The sequence below is a fragment of the Phyllostomus discolor genome, chromosome 5, assembly GCF_004126475.2.
Source record: "Phyllostomus discolor isolate MPI-MPIP mPhyDis1 chromosome 5, mPhyDis1.pri.v3, whole genome shotgun sequence".
Classification (NCBI taxonomy): domain Eukaryota; kingdom Metazoa; phylum Chordata; class Mammalia; order Chiroptera; family Phyllostomidae; genus Phyllostomus; species Phyllostomus discolor.
Genome location: NC_040907.2, coordinates 84,716,939 through 84,731,343, shown reverse-complemented (window position 1 = coordinate 84,731,343; position 14,405 = coordinate 84,716,939). Strand labels below are relative to the sequence as shown.

Genomic DNA, 14,405 nt, shown 5'->3' with positions numbered 1-14,405 from the left:
CACATCCACAAACCATCTCAGTGATGGTTATTCCTGAGCATGGATAAGCCCATGCATTTTGTGTTGATTTTTACTAGATTTTCTTTTTTTTTTTTTTTTTGTTTTGTTTTTTAATATATTTTATTGATTATGCTATTACAGTTGTCCCATTTCCCCCCTTCTCTCCCCTCCACCCTGTACCCCCCTCCCACCCACATTTCCCCCTTTAGTTCATGTCCATGTGTCATACTTATGAGTTCTTTAGTTTCTACATTTCCCGTACTATTCTTGCCCTCCCCCTATCTATTTTCAACCTACATTCTATGCTACTTATTCTCTATACCTTTTCCCCCTCTCTCCTCCTCCCACCCCCCTGCTGCTAACCCTCCATGTGCCCTCCATTTCTGTGGTTCTGTTCCTGTTCTAATTGTTTACTTAGTTTCTTTTGGTTTTGCTTTAGGTGTGGTTGTTAATATTTGTGAGTTTGCTGTCCTTTTACTATACATGTCTTTTCTTTATCTTCTTTTCTTAGATAAGTCCCTTTAGCATTTCATAAAATAAGGGCTTGGTGATGATGAACTCCTTTAACTTGACCTTATCTGAGAAGCACTTTATCTGCCCTTCCATTCTAAATGAGAGCTTTGCTGGATAGAGCAATCTGGGATGTAGGTCCTTGTCTTTCATGACTTGGAATATTTCTTTCCAGCCCCTTCTTGCCTGTAAGGTCTCTTTGGAGAAATCAGCTGACAGTCTGATGGGAACTCCTTTGTAGGTGACTGTCCCCTTACCTCTTGCTGCTTCTAGAATTCTCTCCTTTGTTTTTACCTTGGCTAATGTAATTATGATGTGCCTTGGTGTGTTTCTTCTTGGGTCCAACTTCTTTGGGGCTCTCTGAGCTTCTTGGATTTCTTGGAAGACTGTTCCCTTTGCCAGATTGGGGAAGTTCTCCTTTATTATTTGTTCAAATACGTGCTCAATCTGTTGCTTTTCCCCTTCCGATTCTGGTACCCCTATAATTCGGATATTGGAACGTTTAAAGGTGTCTTGGATGCTCTTAATCTTTTCCTCAATTTTTTGAATTCTTATTTCATCATGCTTCCCTGCTTGGTTGATTCTATCTTCCTTCTGGTCCACTGTATTGTTTTGAGACTCATATTCCTTCCTTTCACTATTGGCTCTCCTCCGCGTATCTTCCTGCATCTGTTTTATGGTAATCTGCATTCTTTCATCTAAATTTCGTCCAAAATCAACCAGTTCCGTGAGCTTTCTGATCACCAGTGTTTTGAACTGTGCATCTGATAGATTGGCTAATTCTTGGTCGCTCAAAAGGATGAGTCCTGGGGGACTGATCTGCTCTGTTGAAAACATATTTTTTTTCCCCTGTCTCTCCTTTTTTTTTTTCCGGTCTGGTTGCTCTTGTTACGGTGGGGGGCAGAGCCTTAGGTGCTCACCGGGGCTGGGCACCCCAGTCGCTAGATTGTGACGTTATATGTGGGGGTGGGGCGGGAGCGGGAGCAGGGTGGGAGAAAACAATGGCGGTAGTTCCGTTCCCCTGGACTCAGACCCTTGTCTGGGCTTCCAGGCCGCGAGCTCTGCCCTGGTCCACAATCGCTGCCCCTCTGGGTCTGCCAGCTGCAGCTTGCGTACTCAGGGATCACCGCTGCCTTCTTGCGCCCCCGGATGGCTTTTGCGCCGATTTCGCGCCAAACCTTCCCCCGACCTCCGCGCGCCGCCGACCGGAGCCAGCCCCGCGCCTGCCCGGCTCGTCTTCTCCTACCCGTCCGGATGAACGCGTCTACTTCAACTTCTTGGCTGCCTGACTTCCATTCAGATAAATCCTCTGCCGGATCTGGGTGTTATTCTGATAGTAAATTATTGTTGTAAATTATTGGTTTTCTAATCTTGGTTGTACGAGGAGGTACGGTGCGTCCACCTATTCCTCCATCTTGCCGGAAGTCCCGATTTTTACTAGATTTTCTAAGAGGATCATCTTTCCTGATTTTATCCTTAATTTGAATGTATTTATTTTCATCTCCTGTGGCTTGCCTAGTCCTCAAAGAAATGTTAGTTTACTACTACAGACATAAAGTGTTGATAACATTCAGAACATTAGGTGTTTTACATTATCAATAATAGAGACTTTAGTTATCGATAATTGTATTACATTTGAATAGCACTATATTGTTTGAGAATCATTTTCATAGCCAGGCCTTTTTGTTGCCTGATTTTGTATCAGGGTTCAAATAAATCAGAGGAGGAGGTAGAACAGGGCTCTCATTCTCTCCATCAACCCTGGTGTTTGTACCTGCCCTCAGATCAGGCAGTCTACCCTCTCCACCATCCTAGCTCTTTTCTCTGGCAGCTGGGGAAAAAGGCAATCTTATATAGCATCTTTGGAATATTTTGTGAGTCTCTGGGGAGCATAGAAATAAGCATACTTTGAACTATCCTATATATTAATCTTACAATTTAACTCTCAAGTGGAAATTTTGTTCCTTCCAGTTTTCCAATTATCTGGGGTACCTCAAAGGAGTTCCCATATGAGCCAATATGCTAATTTACTGTAGGGAACTGATCTGCCTACCAATGGCAAATGTAGCTCAACCCTATGGGAAAGTCATTACATGCATGGTGGCACGCAGGATGCCAGATCCATGGATCAGTCCTCCCGTGGGAAACCAGGCCCACATTATACCTAGGCTGCTTTGTGACTTTCCCTTGCTAAACCTCCCTCACCCTGAGTTGAGGCAGCAAATGCTTACTGCATATCTTTAAAGTAACTTACTGAAGTCTGTGCTATTTCTCCCAAGGATCGAAGTGTAACCAGACCAATTACTCTTATTGTTCCCTTGCATTTGCGACATTTTTTCCTTGTTAATCTGTAAGAAGTAATCAGTAACATCCTTTCCATTACTATCTGTAAAAAGTAATTACCTAAAGTAAACCTAAGCATAATGAATGAGAAACTTCTTTGATGTATGCTATTAGAAAGCCAATAAAAGCTTGTCAAGGCAAGGGTCAGCACGCTTTCCCCTTGAGAGAGTGGCTGCACCATCCCTTTTCCTCCACAGGACTTCGGTGGTCCGTGTGAATTTGTCTCATCTCATCCACAATGTCGTGGACACTGCAGGCCAGTGTCCACATCAATTTACTAATTTTGATACCGTTATTTCTTCTCAGTGACTTGTCTATTGTTTAGGACACCCCCTTTTCAGAGCAGGGTACATGGGTGGCAGAATCAAGTATCAGGAATATGTATGATATTAGGGAAAATGGACTTGAAGGCTTGTAGAAATATTTAGCTACACTTTTGAAAAATTTGATGAATAATACTCAGAAGCCTTCAGTTGATAAGGCCTTGTGAAGAAAGTCTTAGAAAAGTAGAACAAGTACAGTCAAAAGAGTGATCATGTGGATGGTGCTCACTGAAGCACTGTCTATGGGGAAGAGAGACACACTGTGGACCTGACGACTTGAAGAAATCCATAATGTGAAAATAACTGATCAGAGCAGTATAGTCATTAGACTCTATTTTTACCACTTTGGCAAAACTATTCCTATTATTAGATGGAAGCCTTGGCCTACTTTAACTCAGTCCTATTAACATCATATTGGTGTAAACCTCTTGTTCTGATTCCAGGGGCATGGAGCTCTCCTCTGGCTGTTACATTCCCCCCACCCCCCCATAAGTTTTAAGGTAGGTATCATGTGAAATGTCAGCATTCTGTTTCTTATGACAATAGTCTCTCAAGGGGAAACAGTAAAATGGTTCTTGCTTATGATAGAGCTTCCCATATAGTCTGAGTACAGGAGAGAATCACACCCACATGATTGCTTATTCTAGCCCACTGTATTTTGAATAAATTAGGCTTTCTAGAGGATACCCTAAGCCCATGTGCATTTTGGTAGATGTTGCCCCTGGACACAGATAAGAGTGAGTTTCTGAAGTTTTGAAGCAGAGAACCACCTCCTGGGATATAAATGCCTTCTAGAAGTACCAGCCTGTGGGATATTTCCCATGCTGTGTCTACCTGACTTTCCCACCTATTCTTTTTCATATAATTTCTACAGGTTGTTCAGCAATCTCTTATCCATTTGATTAATCTGAGTAAGTTCCTGAAAGTTTGATTATTCCTGGGACAAGGGTAAAATTATTTATCTTTGACTTCTATCCTGTAATATGGTGACTATACCTGGGGACAGGAGGTGAGTGGCTTCCTGTCCCCCTAGCTGTTCTCCCCTCATTAGCAGCTCTATTTCCTTGGCTTTTTAAAAAAAATTTCCTCAACTTCTAACTGAAACATGTGACAATTAGAAAAAGATGAGAAAACATATTTTTTTAGGACACAAGTAGAAGTAGTTGCTATTTTGTTTGGTAGAACATGATAGATAATTAAAATAGATCTTCAATTAATTTAAATTGAATTGTTTTCTGATTTATAAACTATCTTACATCAATTTTAATATTGGATGTCTGTCAATCAAGGTAAACAATAGAGCATTCTATTGCAAACACAAGAGAAATAAAAGAGCAGATATATAAAATAAGATTGAGTACAGATGGCCAATAGACATGTGAAAAGATGCTCAATGTCACTAATCACTAGAGAAATGCAAGTTAAAACCACAGTGAGATATCTATCATCTCACACTAGTGAGAATGGCCATCATCAATAAATTCACAGACAACAAGTGTTGATGAGAATGTGAAGAAAAGGGAACCCTCGTGCACTGTTGGTGGGAAAGCAGACTGGTACAGCTTATGGAAAACACTGTGGAGAATTCTCAAAAAATTAAAAATTGAACCGCTTTATGACCTAGCAATTCCACTTCTAGGTATATATCCAAAGAAACTCAAAACACTAATTCAAAAGAATATATATGCAACCCTATGTACATTACTGCATTGTTTACGATAGCCGAGATACTGAAGCAACCCAAGTGCCCATCAACAGACAAGTGGATAAAAAAGCTGTGGTACATATATATACCACAGAATATTACTCAGTCATAAAAAAGAATGGAATTTTACCATTCACAGCAGCATGGATAGACCTAGAGGGTATTATGGTAAGTGGAATAAATCAGACAGAGAAAGACTAATACCATATGATTTCATTTATATGTGGAATCTGAAAAGCAAAATAAATGACCAAACAAAGTAGAAAGAGTCATAGATACAGGGAACAGACTGATGGTTCCTAGAGACAAGTGTGGGGGGGGAGGGCGGTGCTGAGTAAAAAAGGTGAAGGGAAAAAGAAATACAAACTGGTAGTCATAAAATAGTTTCAGGGTTGTAAGCTACAGCACAGGGAATATAGTAAATAATATTGTGATAACATGTATGGTGCCGGGTAAGCACTTGAAATATCAGGGGGACTGGTTTATAAAGTGTATGATTGTCTAACCTCTATGCTGTACACCTGAAACTAATACAAAATGATATTGAATGTAAACTATAATTGAAAAATAAAATTTAAAAAGTAAAGTTGCCTTTTAATGATAATATTTTCTAGTATTTGGGAAAGGGGGCTAAGTTAGTATTTCTTTCAAATGACTGGGATAGAACCACTATATTATATTTTATGTTTTTAAGCTAGTTTCAGAGATACTTAAATCTACTTGAAATTAGTGTGGATAAAAAAAAGGCTTTATAATGTATTTAATGGAAAGTAACCTCACAGGGTGATCTGATCATAAAATCATAACTGGGCAGGTCATGGTGGGTAGTCACACCCCAGGCCTATAGCTTCTTTAATAAAAGTTTATCTTCGCCTTGCCTTAAGCGAGGCCAGTCCATTGTTTTTGTCCATCTAGGTTAACATGCCTTTGATATTCCTCAAGTTTAGACTCTCCTGAAGAGTAACCACCCTCAAGAGAGCACAGGATCTTGTTAACCATTCTATAATCCAGTGATAGAGGTTTCCCTGCCTTGCTTTTCCCCACCTTCATGTATTCTTCCTTATGTTCTCTCATTAATTCCAAATGTGCAAAAGAAGCTGTGAACTGTGATTCTTGGAAGCATTTTTCTCAGTCTGTTGAGATCTTGCTTCCAGGTGTGTCCTCTGTTTGACTCAAATAAACTCTAATAAACTCATACAAATTTTCTACAGGTTTGGATGCTTTTATGTCCATGTTAGGAAGAGAATTTTTTTGTGTTTATGAAAATTGTAGTAAAGTTGAAAACTGAAATTATAATTTGCAAATTTAAAGAGCCCAAATTGAAGAAATGCCCCCTGGCATTTCCTACCTTGCAAACGTAGTGTTCTCTTCTAGCTTTAAAATATTTAATGCAGTGAACTGTAATTCAGTGAACCTAATCCATTCACTATAAACTGGGTAGCTTTGAAGAAGGTTTTGCACAGGCGAAGAAAGTACCATAAGAGATGCCATTGTAGGATAGGCCTTTTGGTCTCTAGGTAACCTTCAACGGAACCTCCGCTGCTATAGTTCTGTCTTGTGCTCCCTCTGGTTAAGTCAAGGGCTTTCTTCTTGCTGCTGGAAACAATTTGAACAATTTTTTTTAACCTTCTCTGATGTCTTAGGCTATTCAGAGAGCTAGTGAGAACTTTGGGAAGAAGATTGAGAGATCATAGTCATCCCACTTGTTTGGGTCTGTTGTTATTTCCAGGGATACATTCAAATTGTGATGGCAAAATGGATCACTTATTAATTGGTTTATGGCAGGTTAAGCACTGAGATAATGCTGAAGTTTTCCCCAAAGGATTTTCCTGAGAATAATCTCTTTATTTCTTATGATTTAAACTGTGGACTAAGCCATAAAAACAAATAAGCACCCCCTTATTGATAAACAAAGAGAAAATACTCCCTTGATGTAAGGGGTGTGCCATGAGACTACTCCTAGCATTCTGTCAACTTCAACTAATGAGTAAAGCTTCAGTGTTTATTACCCTTAGGTTACAAAATAGTAAGTGGTTGTTAACTGCTCTTAAGAGGAGCTATAATTACAGTATCACCAAATGCTGAGTGTGTGGTTTCTCCCCCTCCCCCCTTTTAATATGGCAAGGATTCCAACATCTCTTCACACTGTTCTAATTTAAAAGTATCCCGTGATCTCTAGCCCCTCGGCATTTCCTACCATCCCAGGAATAATAGCAACACTTATCTACCTAAAATAAACAAGAAGACACTTTCAGGACAGCTGGAGACCTTGAACAGTCTTGGCCACAGCTTATCAGCCTCCAGTGATGCAGCTGTGAAGCCAGGAACTCTTGGGTGCTTCATTTTATCCTGAATAGCATCTCTAGCAGTGTCACATCTGCATTCTTGAGCTGGAAGGATTCCAGGCACTCGACGAGGTTAAATAACCAGTCCAATAAGTCAATTGGGAAGCGTTTATTCACTCTTGATGTGATTATCCTCATTATTCATTCTGCACACGAGAAAAACTGTTGTCTGTACATAGTGGTGCACTGAGCACGCCAAGAGTCCATCAGGTCTGTATCTGGTCTTTGCATTTTGTTGTCACTCTTACCATAAGGAGTAATGGGTTTCTCTGTGGATTTCTCCACAAAATTCAGGAGGTACCGAAATAAATGGATTTGGAGGAATCCCCAAAGTACTCACGTACGATGCCAACTTAGCAACCTGCCAGCCAGACTCTTAGGAGTAAAGTAGTATAACCTGAAGCCTGTTTGCTGTTTGATGCTCTCAGAATTTTACGGGTTTCGGTGGAAGCTAATGCAGGACTAAACATTTATAACAGTATAATTTATATTATTATATATATATGTATATATATTTAAGAGAGGGAGACAGACAGACAGACATGGGCTAGGAGACTAGTAAACCAAGACAAGTGGAATAGGGAAATGAGATAGATATTTAAACAAGCAGTTTGCAGCCATCTAGTAAACCATCTTCTCTAAACAAGGAAATTAAGAGTAACTGGTTAATACTTCTCCTCAGCCAGAGGGTAAATTGCTTAAATCACCCTACTCAGGGTGACAGATAGCAGAAATCCAATTAGTGCCATTTTCCAACCACACCCAAGGACAGATGAAGTTAAGGGAATAAATTACATTTTGGTGCATCAGCAAAAACTGATGAATATTCTATTGAGATCCTCCCTTAGGAGCTCCCTTAAATTCCCAGCCTTTAAAACCCCTCAAAAGGAAGGTCCCGGTGGGCATGCTCTCCCTCCTAGGAGCATACCCATGCAGCCTTTCCCATCCCCATCCCTCTCTTCTTCCCTTGCAGGCACACATCTCCTAAACCCTAAGGGACCCCAACAGGCTTGCAATTGGCAGTTCCTCCCAGGCTTTTCCTAAACCTGCTCCCGAGACCTCTTTTCTTTGACTTCTCAGTGAGGTGAAGCAGCTCAGCCCAGGCTCATTTCCCCACCTAGTCTCTTTCCTGCTGCTGCTTCTATCCTAGACCCTTCCTTTATTCACTGTCCCCAGCTTTAACAAACATCCCCTAAAAATCACCTAGACTCATGCTGTGAAATCTTTCCTGCATGCAGTTAAGTACCCACACACTACCGGCTGGCCCTAGGCAGGCCTGCTCTGGGCTGGGTCCCATTTCCGGTAACAATATGACATCAACATGTAACTTAGCATCACTGGAAGTGGGTACGACTGATGCACTATGAGTGGGACCCAACACTTACAATTTTCCAACAGTAAAATTGAAGTTACAGTGATCTTTTCACCTTCCAATGCTCTGTCCCACCTTCTGAATACAGGGTGGAGCAAAAGTATGGAAAATAATACAATAATTAACAATAATAATATAAGAATAAACGGTTTTGTACTCAACTATAAACCTACTTTTGTCCACCTGTATTGTATGTATATTGTGCGGACACCTGCCTTGGGCCCACTGTCCAGTTGGCAGCTGTGGGACTAATGGACCAATCGATGAATACAAACTGCCCTTATTGCACCATCAGTTTAGTGAAGTGACTGTAGGTGTGTGTCCATGTTGTTGGCTGAGCATCTACCACGGTGATTAGTTTAGAGACACAAAGATAGAAAGAGCATTGCTCCTGCCTCCAAAGAATTTTTAGTTTAGTTAGACAGAGAAACCTGAACAGATGCTTTGGAATCCAAAGAGGAAAGTCAATAGAAGAGAATTACTTGAAGATTTCAGGGAAGACTTGTTGGAGGAGCAATACATCTGACAGAGGAATTGGGGATGGGTGGATAAGTTAAGGCAATGGCACAGGGAATAACAAATTGCTGAGAAACAGTAATCATGTAGAGCTCTTCTTGGTGACCATTCCTAAGAGTTTAGAGTTTTTTATGGATTTGGTTTCCCTGCTTCGGCAGACTTTGGCAGGACAGTGAGACCTGCCAGGCAGTGTGGGCCAATCCCAGGGTGCCGAATGATTTCATAGATGGATTGGCTCTTAACTGTTAGCAGTACAATCTGAGCTCTATTGTCTCTTCCCCACAGCCCCCAAGAGAAGGACCTATAGAAGCATATTCTAAATAGTTAAATAGTGGTTGTACCAATAACAATAAAGGGCCCAGTGTGGAGTGGGGGTAAATATACCCTAGAACTTTAAGAAATCAAGGTAAATAGTCTTTGGTTTCATCTGCTTCATTTCACAGTCCTGTTTTACATTCACTCTTGCTTCTGTGTCTGGAAGGGAAACCACAGATTCATTATACTTTGATGCCAATGACATGACTAGATCTGGAGCTTCATTTATCAGCAAAGTTGTAGGTTGTCCATTCCAATGTTTTAATTTCTCCTCCACCTTCCCTTCTCCTCCTCCCCAATCTCAGTCATTTTCTCCAGCTGTTGTCAGTAAGGAAATGATAAACATGCACATAGCTTAAGTATGACAATATTAAACAGAGCTTTCTTTGTGCTGCTGCTATATAAACCAGGCTCATGTATTGTAAAACCACAATGAGCAACAAGAAGCATCCCTTACTTTAAAGCATATCTTTGGCTGGTTAGCCTATTGAGATATTTTTCCAAGCACTTCCTAGGTGGCCTGACCACAGAAGGTAGCTGTCATATCAATGCTCAGCCTAGTGAAGACCTAGCTTGTCAAATCAGGATACTCGCCTGCTGGGAGTCTCTTTCCACTGCCCCTCCCTTCTTTTCTTCCACTTCTCAGAGATTGCTCATTATGTCCCCAAAACAAATGAGATCTAATCATTCCCTCCACCGTAATCTTTCTTCCTTGGTCACAAATTGTGGCTTCTCCCAGCTGGCAAAATCCAGTGGAAGAAAGGTGAGACTGTGGCAAGATTTCATATTAACTTTCAGCACTTGACAAAAGCCATGATTGTTTTTTAAATTAAAACAAAACAAAATAGCCACCTCCTACTGTTAAAGTTTCTAGCTATAGCACAATTGAATGCAGGTTGATCTAGATTTGCTTCTTATTCTGCCTTTCATTACAACGTTTTAAATTAAGGGTGCATGCATGAGCACTGCACAAGAAGGGGGAGGACAGCACCACCATCCGAAGGATTAACTTCCAAGGTCACTAAGGAAAATTAGTGACCTTGGGAAAATTCCAAGGGAAAATTCCATTTTTCTCTAACTGGCAGAAGGTGTGTTTCCTCCTTCCCTAAACCCAGGTGGCTTGGGCCCTTGCCTCTCTCTCCCTTGCACTGGCCTTGACTTCCATAGACCCTGGAGGGTGTGTGATCCAGGAGCAAAGTCCAAATAATGAGGCGGTGGAGGAGCCTCCAAGTCAGGAGAGAAAAGCCCTGCCTGAAAAGTGCATTTGGAAGTACCACTCCTTTACTCCTGGCTTCATCCTACTCACACTCCATCACACATTCTGCAGTGTGCAAAGGCGAGCGCTGCTTATCCATATAGATACTAGATTGTTGATCTTCTTTGGTCTTCATAATGTTACAGGGTGGCAGCCAAGAGGGGGGGCCCCAAATAGGCATTTGAAATGGGGCCCAGAACTTAAGGTGTCTAGGAGATTTTAAGATGTCTCCTCCCCCCCCACCCAGGGTGTGGGTTGGGGAAGGGCCAAATGGCGCAGGTCCATTGAGAGCTGTTTAGCATAGCAACAGCCTTGCAGCTAAACTCTGGCGTGGTCCTTTGCATATCTATAACCTTTGGACTGGTTGCATAGATATGTTAAGTAGCTGTGATCAGCTCTAAGCCAGGGGAATGGAAGTAACTTCCCCACCCAGAAGTAACTTCCCCACCAGAGGTAACTGGGGGGGGGGGGGGGGGCAGGTCCCTGTGTTACAGCGCCCTGCGTGGGAGCTCAGAGAGGATTGGCTCCAGGACATGGGGCCACGCCTGCCAGACTCATGATGGCAGCCTTAGTAAAGTGGAAGGATTCGAGTTCTGGCATGTGAAGCCGAGTGTGGGAGGAGTCGGAAATGAGGGCTGCAGAAGAAGATGGCCTCGGGGATTTAAAAACCCAGATTTGGCAAGCCATTGAGAAGGAGAACCATGCGCTTTAGAAAGGAGAACCATGCTGCTTTAGAAAGGAGAGACCTTGCACAGCCCTGAGAGGGAGAACCATGTGCAGCCCTGAGAGAGGGCGAAACACGCAGTAGCCCTGAGGGAGGAGAACCACGCGTCTTTAGCAAGTGGAGGACTCCCGCATCCCAGAAGAGTGGAACCACGCGGCCTGGCAGAGTGGGGACCCCACAGCTTTAGAAGGGGGAACCACCACCTGGTTTTAGCAGAGATCCCAGGACTCAGCTGAGGGTGCTGGGAACCCAGGGAGTCTCCCAGTCGAGATCGGAGTACTAACTGGAAGAACCCGAGGACTGCCTGAGCCATGGACTCTATTTCCTTTCCTGAGATACGGTACTCTGGACTGGGCAAAGGGGAGGAAGGAAGGAAGGACTGTGTGTTTGTGGGTTGTTTTTAGGGACCTTGGGATTTTGGTGAAAACATTAGGTCGCTACTTTAAGTTTGTATAGCATTAAATAAACGTTTCCTTTCCTTTTCACGAATCTCTGGCATTGAGAGACGTCTTTCCTCTGGCGGTGGATGTAACGGACCCGGGGCCTTCTTTCAATAATAGTATATCATCCCAGGCCCCCCTTGTGTGTTCTGTAACAATAACATCTACTTAATTTTTATTTCTCTTCCTCCAGTTTGATTAATTTTCTTGACCCTGAAACTACTGGCTTGTCCATACGAAAATGCTGACTCCCATAGCAGCAGGGCCGGGAGAATGCACAGATTTGTCACATAGCAGTTCTTGTTTTCCAGTCTTTGTTGTTAACAGATTATCACAGGGACTGTTGGCTTTGTGCTGGGATATGAAGAAAAGACATTCCTATTGCTTAATTTTTTGCCCTACTTTGACTCAACAAGAAAGTGGTTTCTTAGGGTTAGGAAGGTAAAGGTTTATAAAAGGGAGTATCAAAGATATGATATTGTGAATTAAATAGCCATGTGATTACCTACCTACCTTCTTATGTGAGTGTATTTTTAACAGACATATTCTTGAAAATGTGTAAGTTGAAATTTAAAAATTATTATAACTACTAGTAGAGAGACATTGTTTAAGATTTTGGTTAAGTGAAAAATAGTTTGTAAATGAATAACCCCTCTCTTAGTTTCTATAAAATGAGTGTACAACCCTAGCCAGGTGGCTAAGTTGACTGGAGCATCCATCATTCTGTACGCCAAGGGGTATGGGTTTGACCCCTAGTCAGGGCACATACGGGAGGCAACCAATTGATGTTTCTCTCTCACATCAGTGTTTTTCTCTCTCTCATATCCTCTCTCTCTAAAATCAATAATATATCCTTGGATGAGGATTAAAAATCAGTAATAAAAGAATGTACATCTGTGAGTGATTCTTAGCACATGTTCAACATGGCTTTGTTCCCTAGAAAATTACTCTGTCTGTGTAGACAATCTGACCTCCGTGGGTATGATTCTAATGTGAGAGAAAACTGCTGTGGGGGTATAGGGATGCTGAAGTGCTCTGTCCACTTGTGTGGATCTGTTCTGTTTTCATTAGCATTTTCCCAAGTTGAGCCAAGAAATGAGGCCAATTAATTCATGACACTGTTTTCCAAGCAAAATCCCAATGTCCTTTGAGACCAAATTCTCAATTCTCTCTACTTCAAGCCGGAGAAGCAGGTTACAGTTTGAGTTACTATTGTTAGGACGCTTTTGGAACATACCCTAGTTTACATATAACCTGGTCTTTGAGTTTTATGGGAGTAATAATGAAGTACTATTAAAAAGGGAAATGATTATAAGGTTAAATAGTCTGGTCTTTATCTAGCCTGCCCAATCTTGAGGGAGTATCTGTGCTGTGTGCTCTGAAGGGCAATGAAGGCCCTGGCCCTCAGGGCCTTCCCGGACCAGGAAGAGATATCCCATTTACCAGCACAGGGATCAGGCCTCTCAGTGCAAATGTGTCTATGGCTGGTGCCACACTCTGGGCACTTCTGCTAGGGAAAGTTATTGGCATTGTAGACTGTCCTCCCTTTCTCACAGTTATTCCTAGGCTTATTCCTGCTTTCAAAGAATGTTAATGCCTATGATTTCCACTTTCCAATAATCCCTTATTTGATCAATTCATTTGTCCACCCTTCCCTGGGCCTGCTGGGCACAAAGCACTGTGCTTCATAATGGAAATGCCAGGCTGAATTAGACCCGCTGCAAGAGGGCACAGTCTGCTGCGAAGGCCACCATGATATGAGAGGTGCTGTGATAGAAGCATGGACACAGCATTGAAGACAAAAAGCAGGGGTCACTATGATAAACTTATGGTTTATTTGTGTTAATGTTCATCACCATGAACTAAAGTCTAAGACATTCCTCAAAAACACTCATACTGCTCAGTACTAGACTCTGTCATTTCTTTGCTAGTGACACGTGTGGACAAATGTGGAGGGGCACGTTTCTTGGAGATATTGACTTTGCTAAAGTAGTGCCTACTCTGAAAAAAATGAGAACTGAAAATATAAATCATACACTTCAACCTACCCAAACAGGGATTTAGGGAGTAATTTTACACAATTTCTATTTTAAAATATTTTAATCTACAAACATCATCTTAAGACATGTTTTCAGATACCGATGAATAAATCCTCAGTAAACTGGTGGATGTGTCATAAATTAAAAATGTCAACACACTAGGTTTGAAAGTGGGAGACATATCTCAGCCAACAAATTATGCATTGTAGAAACAAAGATGGATTAAGAAATACAGTCAAAATTCTACCAGTACCCATTGAAATGGAAATTACCTGGGTAGAAAATTACTCTTGCCCTGACCAATGTGGCTCAGTTTGTTGGGTGTTTCTGCAAAGCAAAAGGTCCCTGGTTCAATTCCCAGTTAGGGCCTAGCTTCGTTCCCCTGTTAGGCATGTGCCAGAGGCAACTGATTAATGTTTCTCTCTAACATCGACATTTCTCTCTTTCTCTTTCTCCCTCCCTTCCCCTTTCTCTAAAAAGATAAATACATAATTATTTTAAAAAAAGAAAATTACCTT

At 41.7% G+C, this 14,405-nt stretch overlaps 1 protein-coding gene across 1 annotated transcript in view; it reads right to left on the bottom strand.

Annotated features, from left to right (window-relative positions):
- NEDD9 (neural precursor cell expressed, developmentally down-regulated 9) overlaps positions 1 to 14,405 on the bottom strand; it is a 181,699-nt gene that overhangs the window by 84,657 nt on the left and 82,637 nt on the right. The gene's annotated exons all lie outside the window — the stretch shown is intronic.